The sequence below is a fragment of the Malus domestica genome, chromosome 04, assembly GCF_042453785.1.
Source record: "Malus domestica chromosome 04, GDT2T_hap1".
In the NCBI taxonomy this organism is placed as follows: domain Eukaryota; kingdom Viridiplantae; phylum Streptophyta; class Magnoliopsida; order Rosales; family Rosaceae; genus Malus; species Malus domestica.
Window position 1 is genome coordinate 22,476,046 of NC_091664.1, and position 11,510 is coordinate 22,487,555.

Here is an 11,510-nt window from a genome sequence, read left to right on the forward strand (position 1 = left end):
CTCCTGCATTGCCTTCTGCCAATGTGCACTTGTTGCAGCACTTTTAAAAGATATAGGTTCAGCTATATCACTGCATTGAGATACAAAAGAGAAACCTCCAACTGCATATTGATCTTGATCATCAATCTGAAGAGTGGTTAATTGAGGTAAAGTAGCAATATAGCTTGAATAATCTTTTCTTTGTATGGTTCCAGTTTGTAACCTAGTACTCATTCTGTGCATTGGATGATCAGTAGGCAAATCAGAAGATAAAGGAGTATCAAAAGGAAGATGTACCTCTAATTGTGCAGGATCCAGGACAGGTAACATTGAGGCTATAACTGGAAGGGAGTGAGTTGTTTCAGATGGTTGTGACACTGTGAGACTACCGGAAGTAGCTGATTCTTGCACAAAGTTACGTTCTGAACTTGAGTTAGCAATATACAATGAGTCATGTGCCAGAGATCCTGATTCTGATACACTCTGTGTTTGTTGCAAAGGAATAGTTACTACAATTGAATTTCTTGATGGAGCCCCTGTCTGAGACTCAGCTTGAATTGTACACTTTGACACACCATATTTAGATTTGCAGGGAAGCACACTCTCATCAACCACATGTCTTGTTATCAATAGCTTCTGAGTTTGTTTATGATAACATATAACACCTTTATATCCTAGTGCATAGCCAACAAAAACACACAGCGATGCTCTTGGTTGCAACTTGTTATTATTATAAGGTCTGATGTAAGGATATACAGTAGTGCCAAATAGTTTCAGGTTTTGAAGTTGAGGTTTAACCTTAAATAACAACTGATAAGGAGACTTTATTCCCAAAGTCCTACATGGCATCCTATTTATTAAAAACACAAAGTGAGCACAAGCATGAAACCACAAGGTTTGAGGTAACTAAGCAGTTGTCATCAGAGTTATAGTTGTTTCTATGATATGTCTATGCTTTCTTTCAGCAATTCCATTTTGCTGAGGTGTGTATGGACATGAAACCATATGAAAGATTACCTTAGTTTGCAGAAAACCCTCAAACTGTTTACTACTAAACTCTCCACCCCCATCTGTTTGCAAACATTTAATTCTAACATCAAACTGAGTATAAATGAAATGATAGAAATTCTGAAAGATACCAAACACTTCTGATTTATTTATCAAGGGAAAAATCCATACATGTCTTGTAAACTCATCCACAAAACTCACACAATATCTAAACCCTTCTACAGACTTAGTTGGTGAAGAACCCCAGAGATCCGAATGGACTTTTTGAAATGGAAAACTACATTGTTTTTTCTTATCTACGAAAGGTTGTCTAGACATTTTCCCAGATATACAATAGGAACATACATGCTGTGAATCATCAGGAGCACTAACTATATTGGATTACTGCAACATAACAGAGAGAACTTCATTACTAGGATGGCCTAATCTTTGATGCCATATTGTTGACTTAACCTTCTGACCAAGCAAAGCAGCTGACTTTTGAGCTGGAGAAACTAAATTCTTTGAAAACACCTTGATCGAAATCTAAAACAACTCACCATCACTGCTCCTTTCGTGGTATATTATAGCCTTGGTTACCTTGTCCTGCACATAGAAGTTAGTATCATCACATATAAACCAACAATAGTTTTCTTTACGCATTTGTTTGACAGATAAAAGACTAACAACAATAGTTGGAACATGTAAGACATTTCTCAGAAGTAATGAATGAGGTAATGTCTTTAAACATGTAGAACCAATATGTTTGATTTGTAAACCTTCACCATTGCCAATTGTTATTTTAGCATTGCCCTCATATGGAGAAATCTGTTGCACATAATTGAGATATGCTGTCATATGATGTGATGCTCCAGTGTCAATGATCCATGAATCATTAGGAAGAAAGTTGGCTAGAGCTTGAGCTTGCATGGCAGTTAACGTAGGAGCAGGTGCAGAACCTTGATAGGCAAATTTGTTCCTGTGATGACAATCTAATGCACTGTGTCCTCGCTTGCCACAAATTTGACACTCAAGAATTGATCCATTTGAACTTGGATTGGTAGACCTCTTCCAACAATTTGGAGTTGTATGCCCTCTCTTGGAACATATCTGACATTCAAGGATAATATTCGGCCTAGTTTCAGTGTTTCCAGACCATGACTGCCAATTTCCACCATTCTGTCTTCCGCCTGAGGTATTCCCACGATTACCACCATAGTTTGATGATCTAAAATTACCATTACCATTTGGTTTTGTACCATAGACATTTCTTGTACCAGTATTGGAATTAGGATACTCTCTATGTGCATTAGTATTCCCAACAAAGCCATATGCATTAGAAAAATCCGAATAGAATGAAGGTTGAGGATGCACTATAGGAAACTGATTACTTGGAAATAGTGATGTATTAGAGAAATCAAGATACACTGGAGGTTGAGGTTACACCCTAGGATACTGAGTACTAGGAAATGGTGATGGGATACTGAATATGAGAAACTGGCATTTATGGTGATGGATGCATTACAGAATTAGATGATGATGCTCCTTGTTTTGGCACTCTGAAAGATGGAGCTGCATTCAGAATCCGTGTAAGAATCCCTCCAGTACTATACACAACCTCATCAGAATTACTTGATGACCCCTGAGCCATTGTAGATTGTGAAGAAGAAGCAACATTCCCTTGCACATACATTCCAGAAAAATTTTGAGATAAACCACTCACCACAGACTCAGCCTCCTTTTTTGCACATAGTAACTGCTCTTTAAATTCCCTTAAGGACGTAGTAGTGTCTCTTGTGTAAATCACTGTTCTAATCACAGAATATTTCCTTGGTAAACCAGACAAAGCAGCAACAATGAAATCATTATCAGTTACAAATTCCCCCGTAGCAATTAATTGATCTTTAATATTTCTAAGTTTAGACAGATATTGATCAAGAGAGTCACTACCCTTCTACATGGTCTGAAATTCAGTCTTTAACGTATTCACCCTTGCTTTAGAAACAGAAGCATACCTATCTTGAAGATTAGTCCACGCCTCATGAGCAGTCCTAGATCCCAAAACATGCTCAATAGACTCATCAGTCAAGTAGCAATCAACAAACTCAAGATAGCAAGATCAACAGCTTCCCATTCTGTATATGCCTTAGAGATTTCATTTGTAACACCACGATCAATACTAACCACAAATTTTGGTGGAGGTGAAAGTGACCCATCAAAGTGATCAAACAACTTATATCCTTTGAGAATAGATTTGAACTGAAACACCCATTTCGAAAAATTCTTGTCATTCAACTTAATTGTCAACATTCCTAAAAGCCCTTCAATTTTTACAGATGAAGATGTCATCCCTATTGGCTAGATTAACAGTTTTATCAAGAAACAACTATCTCCTCAACACTTCAAGAAGAACAAAGTAACAAGAAATGCTTCAAATTTCAACTAACAGTGGTCCCAAAAATTCAACTATTCGTCACAAACATTCACAGAAATGGCTTCGTGCCCTCAAATTTCAACAGCTCTTCAAAGAAATTCACAGAAATGGCTTCGTTCCCACAATCTTCAATTAACTAATCTTTTACAAACATTCACAGAAATGGTTTCGTGCCCAACAATACGATCAATCTTGAAATGACTTTGTACCATAAACAAACAATAATGGCTTCGTGCCGCAAACAAACAAAATCTACTACTCCACAGAATTAAAGCATGATAGAGAATCGAAACAATAACTTGATTCACACCAACAATGAAGATACACCAACTCAAAATTCCAGAAGAAAAAAAACTCCCAATACGCTGACAAACCCCAAGACGATCAAACCTTCAGCACCGATAAACCTGAGATAACCCAGCCCACAACAGAACCGATGGCTCTAGATACCATATTAACACTATGAATCTGATGAAGAAATGAAAGGTTTACATAGAGAATAGCAAAAGATAAAGAGAGAGAAAAATGTGGAGACTTTTCGAATTACTTCATTAAGTCTTAATGCTTACAAGCTATGCTATATATAGCATTACACTTGTCATCTCATCTTTATCCACCTAACTAACTTTTAACCATTCAACTGACTGCCAACAATTCTCAACTGTATTTAGCTGACATGGCACACACCCTTATTCTACTAATGACATGTGTCTACACTTATCAGTATTCTGCACTCATTTAAATATTATGCCGCGTGTTACTTGAAAACCTTTTCTAGTCATCTTTCCCACATCCTTATCTAATAAATTACGTGGTGATTAGAAAATCACCGATCCTATATCAAGAGTCAAGACTTTAGAGTTGCCACATCAATTGTAACTCCAAAACTCATTTCTGGGGCAAATTTTGCCCAGAATTTCTCCGGGTTAGCGAGCTGGTCTACTTTATATTTGTATTTTTTTTGTTTTATATTTATAAATTCATTGAATTCAACGGCTAAGATCTAATATCATCAAATCTAACGGTCCAAATTTAAATCCAACGGTTGAAAAAAAAATCATGTGTTTCATATTCTTTCATAGTGACACACCCCGACCAAGATCAAGGCATGCTGGCCATCACGTGAGGGTGACGTAGCCATGTGCACAATGCGGAAGCAATAAGGATAAGAATATACGAATAAAAAAAAACCGAAAGCTACTAAAGTGCACTAATAAACAGGAAGTGTTAGGAGTGAGATACAAAGTAAATACTCCTAATCAGAGCATAGAAAGTCTAGGTGTAGTCCAGTAGGACAAGTACTAATTATATAGTACCATAAGATGTCCTACAATTATTTTAATATGTCAGAACCGCCGAAGTCCTCAAGGCCACCAACAGAAAGCTTACCTAAAACCTGGAAGGGCGCAAAACAGAAAACGTGAGTAGGCAAAAACAAATGTTTTACAAAACCATTTCATTTCTCAACAGTTCTAACCCCTCGTCGTAAAACATGTATAATTTTCCCAGAAATAGAATATTAGCATATACATAAATATTTATGTAAATATATCAATTCAAATCATGCTTCACATAATCATAATCATAAGTATGCCATGGCAAGATATAACGGAGTAAGAAATTTAGGTGAGAATAAATTCATGGAAAATAACATATTAGCCGGAAACTCTGCATAAGTCTGTACGGATGAATTCATAGCTCATTAGTCAATCTAGCCGGAGTCACTACTATGACCTATATGGCACTACACTACACATAAGTCGAAACCACTAAAAAGGGGTCTATACGACGAGACTGAGTGTAATATAATTATGCTCAATACTACTCTCTCATGATAGTTGGGCGATAAATCGCTAGTCACCTACGAGTCGAAACCACCTATGGTGGTCTGTACGACAGGACTGTGCACCTAAATTGGATCCAATATAAGCATATGGTGCGGGAGGTGACATTATAATAACAAGCATGTGCCATATCTCTGACTAATCATTAACACCCTAGGTGCAGGTTTATGAGCTTAATGCTTCTCAAATAATCACAACCGTTATTCACATTCATAATTCATAACTCACCTGGGCTTACCTGAGCGTTCACAGCACCACAATTATATATATGCATCATATACTAATTCATATACCAAATATAAATTTATATGCATCGCATTCAAGGCATACTTCATTTAAACATATTTTTCTGGGAAAATGGCAAGTATATAAGTATATACTGAAAATCAAAAGCCCACTCATTTATATGTCGAAGGGTCGTAGTCCCCGAGTCACCCTTGACCGCGCTCTTCCTCGGGATAAGTTTCCCCTATATGCGAAATAACTATAAAAATGTCATTTAAAGCATATAGACAAAACTAGCTAATAACTTCTCATTCAATGCTCAATTAGGGTGTTTGAATATACAAACGTGATCTACACAACTCCACGAACATCCCCATATTTTTAGAAAATTTTTCCGACCACCCACGCGCCGACCAAGGCATGGCCAGACAAGTCGCCTAAGAGCGGCCACGTGCCTGGCACACTGACGGTGGCAGTAACGACGTTAAGGTATATTCTATTAAAATCTAGAATATTCCGTCTAAAAGCTAAGGGCGTTACCTTACACCGTTAGCATATTCCTTCAAAACTGACGGAATATGCTCCTTCTTCCCCGACGAGTCACCGGACGTCGGCAACTGTTTGCCAGTTTCTGGAAAAGCTTCTAACCCTAATTTCTACCTCATTTTAACACCAAAAAGTATGAAATTTGCACCATTTTGAAGATCTCATCAAGACAAACAAAACCATACCTTTTACGAGCCCTAAAACCCACGGGATTCGCCGGAAAACTCCTCGATACTCCGGCCAAACCTATAACTCGTCAAATCTCACTATTCTGACGTCCAAAATCTACCAACCAACCACTCCTAAGGACCTCCTTAAGATACCTATAAGCTTAAAATCCCCAAAACATGAGATTTTACATTTGCATGAATAGTGCCATAATCGGAGATCGAGAAAACTAGGGTTTTTGAAGGAGTTCTTACCTAAAAATGGTATAGATAGGTTTGTGATGATGAGATGAAGATGATGATGATGACTACGAGCTCGATCCATCACGGGAAGTGAAGTTTCAAGGTTGTCCGTACGGCTTGTATGGAAAAACTGAAAATCCGAGAGAGAATGAGTCAACGGGAAAGAAAGAAAAAAGGTATGGATGTTTGTGTGTGTGTGTGGTTCTAGTTGGTCCCAAACCAAACAAACTAAGTCCTTTTTAATTCTAATTCGTTCTAAAATACTAGGGACTTAATGAATCGATCTAAATCTAAAAATGTAAACCACACAACACCACCAACTCTCAAGGGCATAATTGACATTTCACGCCTAAAATATAATATTCTAGGACGGGCTGTGACAATGTGACATCCCACATCGCCTAGGGGAGTGATCCTTAAATGTATATTCTCATCCCTACCTAGCACAAGGCTTTTTGGGAGCTCACTGGCTTCGGGTTCCGTAGGAACTCCGAAGTTAAGCGAGAAGTGGGCCAGAGCATTCCCAGGATGGGTGACCCACTGGGAAGTTGCTAATGAGTTCCCAAAAACAAAACCGTGAGGGCGTGGTCAGGGCCCAAAGCAGACAATATCGTGCTACGGTGGTGGAGCGGGCCGGGGAAGTGATCCGTCCCGGGTCGAGATGTGACAAATGGTATCAGAGCCAATCCCTGGCTAGAAGTGTGCCGACCATGATGTCGGGCCCCTAAAGGGGTGGATTGTGACATCCCACATTGCCAGGGGAGTGATCCTTAAATATATATTCTCATCCCTACCTAGCACGAGGTCTTTTGAGAGCTCACTGGCTTCGAGTTCCGTAGGAACTCTGAAGTTAAGCAAGAAGGGGGCCAGAGCACTCCCATGATGGGTGACCCACTAGGAAGTTGCTTGTGAGTTCCTAGAAACAAAATCGTAAGGGCGTGGTCAGGGCCCAAAACGGACAATATCGTGCTACGATGGTGGAGAGGGCCTGGGAAGTGATCTGCCCCGGGTCGGGATGTGACACATAGTGTTCCACAAGTTTCATGGTGTCAATTAAGTGATTTTTCTTTTAATATTTATCATAATCAAATTTTTTAAAATATTCATAAATTAAAATAGGACAGTCAACATAATTTTTTTAAGTTATTTTTACAATAAATTATCCTAAATTATTTTTGGCTTTTTATTAGCACCCCACAAAATGTTGAATGCACTTAAAATTTAATATTAAATGACTTATTTACCCTACTATGTAATGGCAATTTTGACCTTATTAGGTTTTAAAAAAATAAAAAATTTCTAAATACACCCCAAATCACTTTTAACGTATTATTTATCATTTTCAAGTATCAAACTTCTCCTACCCTTCATTGTTGAACAAAACCCTAACTAATGAAACTACAAACATGTTGATTGAGAACAATTATTTTTGACGAATGAAACACAAAATCGATGTTCGGAAGCTTCACATAAGGTAAGACTGTAATGACCTGTCCCAATTTATTGTACATATTTTATCCCCGAGTATGTAAATTGACGATAATGCCCTCGAGGCTTAGTGACGTGGATGTATGTATATAGTTTTAAATTATTTTTCTTGCTAACGTAATTAAATCGTACGTGTCGTTACGAGAGTGCTGACGCGAATTAAGGTCAAATCGGGTTTGTAACGAAAATGTTACGAAGGAATAAGTGAAATTGGGTTGGTTCTATTTCTAGTTAGACTCATTTGTTTAAGCCCTAACCTCTATAGCCCAATTAGGGCTTGAGACCATTTTATTTTGGCCTATCTCGTAGCATACACCCACACACACACGTGCAAACCTTCTCCTCTCTCTCATCTTCTCAACTTTTCTCTTCCGTCCATACACCCGAGCCTACCAACTCTCAAGGTTACCATCATGTTCTTCTCAAGCCTACGATCTCAGCCATACCAATAGTTCAAGGAAAGGATAAGTTTTACACGAGAACTCACGAGCTCTGGCGAGGTGCTCTGTTACTCTATCGTGATCGTGGATGTTTCACGGAGTTCTAAAGCTCAAGGAAGTCTTTAATCAACTCCATAGAGACTCTATAATAGATTTAGGGTGGAGTTGATGTCGGCATAAGGGGATTCACGAAGTTTCGGTTTGGCCGGATTATACCAAGCTTTATTCCGACCACTTCCTGTCGATTTTAGGTCCCCAAATAGGTAAGATTGTGTTCTTCTAGTTGAGAGCTTCAAATCCGTATAAAATTCGTGAATTTTAGTTGAAAAATGAGTGAGATATTAAAGTTTTAAGATTTTCCAAAAATCGACAACACAAACGGCGGCCGGCGGTGGCTCCGGCGAAGCCACCGGAGAAGGAGGAGAATATTCCGTCAACTTTGACACGTGGTGTTGAGTAGGCCATGATGGTATATTCAAATACCCCAATTAAGCAACGTATGAGAAGTTATTACACGGTTTTGGTAATGTGCTTAAAATTAACGTTAAATTAGCTGTTTCGCATATAGGTGAGACATTTCTGAAGGACGAGCATAGCCAAGTGAGACTCGGGGGTTACAACCCTGCTACATACCAGTGAGTGGGCTTTTGGTTTTCTATATATACGTATATATGCTTTACATTTTCCCAGAAACTGTTTTAAACGAGCGTATTCTTTTAGATGCCATGTCATGCTTGCATTTTATTTTATTATATGCATTGGTATGTATATACATACTATTGTATGACGCTGCGGAGGCCAGGTAAGTTTCAGGTGAGTATTGTATGATGTTAGTGGTTGCATTGGTTATGGTTAGACGTAGAGGCATGTAGAGCTCATTATCCTGCACCCCGATGTTAGTGCTCCCACCCGTGGCCATGGCACAGTCCTTCACATGATGTTCACCTCCCGCACCGCATGCTCACCTTGGATCCAAGTTTGGTGCACGGCCCTGTTGTACAGACCATATTAGGTGGTTCCAACTCGTAGATGACCCGTGATTATTCGCACAACCTTCACGTGATCGTAGCACTTGAGCGTACTTATTTACACCCAACCTTGTCGTACAGACCACAATATGTGGTTTCGACTCTTGTGCAGGCATATATGATGAGCTATAGGTTCATCCGTACAGGTCACATTAGATGACTCCGGCTGACATATCATTTATATTGATTTATTTCACCTAGCTTACTTATTTCATTGCTAAGATACTTGACATGGCATATACTCGGTTTTCATTACTCTCGAGCATGATTTTTACATACGTATGTATTACTATTTTCTAGGAAATTATACGGGTTTTACGGTGAAGGGTTATTATTTTTGGAAAGTGAAATGGTTTTAAAAAGCTTTGTTTTTGCCTACTCACGTTTTCTGTTTTGCTCCCCTCCAGGTTCTAGTTAGAAGTTCGTGTTGATGGCTTACGAGGACTCTACGGTGGTTCTAACCAACTTCAAATAATTTAGGGATTTCTTTCGTGCCTTGTATAATTCTTACCTAGCTAGCTGGACTGCATCTAGGTTACCTATGCTCTGAATATGTGTATCTACACTTTAAATACCTTCACTCGCATTTTTATACTTGACTAGTTTAACTTAGCTAGTTTGGTTTTTATTTACTCACATTTTCATATCACTGTCACTTCCACACTGCACACATGGCTACGTCATCCTCACGTGACTGCCACATGCCTCGATTTAGGTCGGGGTGTGTCAAAGACTTCATATTTTTTTATTGTTTTAGTGATTTTGACGACATCAATAATTATTTAATCTTACTTTTGCTGCGTTATTCAAGTTTCTATGTTCATATTCATCTTTTAGGGATCACAGAGATTACATGAATTAAATATCTAAAATTACCATCAAATATTAAAAACGGACGACATGGGTTTTAATGGTGGAATTGAAAACAACCCACATATGCTTTAAATCCCAAGGGGCATCTTTTGTCAAAATTCCAATCGGCATTTTTTGTCCAAATTAAAAGCTTTATAAGATTTGAGAAATGTGAGGTGTATAGAAAATATGGGGTGCATGTAGAAAATGTAAGGTGTATTGTGAGAATGTGGGGTGTGAGGGTACTATATGGAAGTATGTGAGGTGTATTAAGATGATTTTTAATTGAAAAAGCAAATGTTAGGTGTTTTAAGTATATAGGATTTATTCAACAATTTGTGGGGTGTTAATATAATAAACCTTATTTTTTAATAATCTCGAGCTAAACATTTAACCCATAAAAATTGGAACAAAAAAACTGTTTTTGAGTTAAAAATTTTAAATTTTACATTGTCTCACTGTCACAGAAAAGATGTCTTTTGGCATCGGTGTCCAAATTGCAATTTATATTTTAAAAAATGGTTGACTAATTCCATGATTAATACCACATGCTTTGGGTGAAAATTAATCATTTTGCAATCCCAGGAAGTTCCACAATCTTCCGCATCAATCCAAGAACTTGAGTAACGATCCATCTAGAAACTTGAGTATATAATTAACAGATCTTCCCTGATTCACCTGCATAACGATACCACAAAGAGAGTCAATCTTGAGTTTACAAAAACAGAAAATAAAATATAAGAACTGGAAAATTAATAACTTAACGAAAGTTGGAAAATACAAACAATATTTCAACACTTACGTTTGTTACTCCCAAATTTCGTAAGTGGGATTCTCGTAGGTCTTAGGCAAAGCATGTTGACTACCTTTCAGTTCTCGCACATCTATAGCTCAACATCCACTTGATCTTTTCCATCTTGATGCATGTGGTTATTTCACCTTGCAGGAAAATATGTTGTTATGTCTACCATCGTTACATTTAAAGGAATGGTTGAAAATCGGTTGACTCGAACAATTAAAATTATGCAAACTGATGGTGGTGGTGAATTCACTAGCAATACTTTCTGCACTTTTCTACGTCAACATGGAATCACTTAATAACTTTCTTATCCATATACTCCCCAACAAAATGGCATCGTTGAAAGAAAGCACCGTCATATTGTTGAAATGGATCTTTGTTTACTTGCCCAATCCCATCTTCCGTCCTCATTTTGGATGGAAGCTTTCACCACGGCTGCCTTTCTAATTAATCGGTTGCCTCTCCATAAGATTGGGGA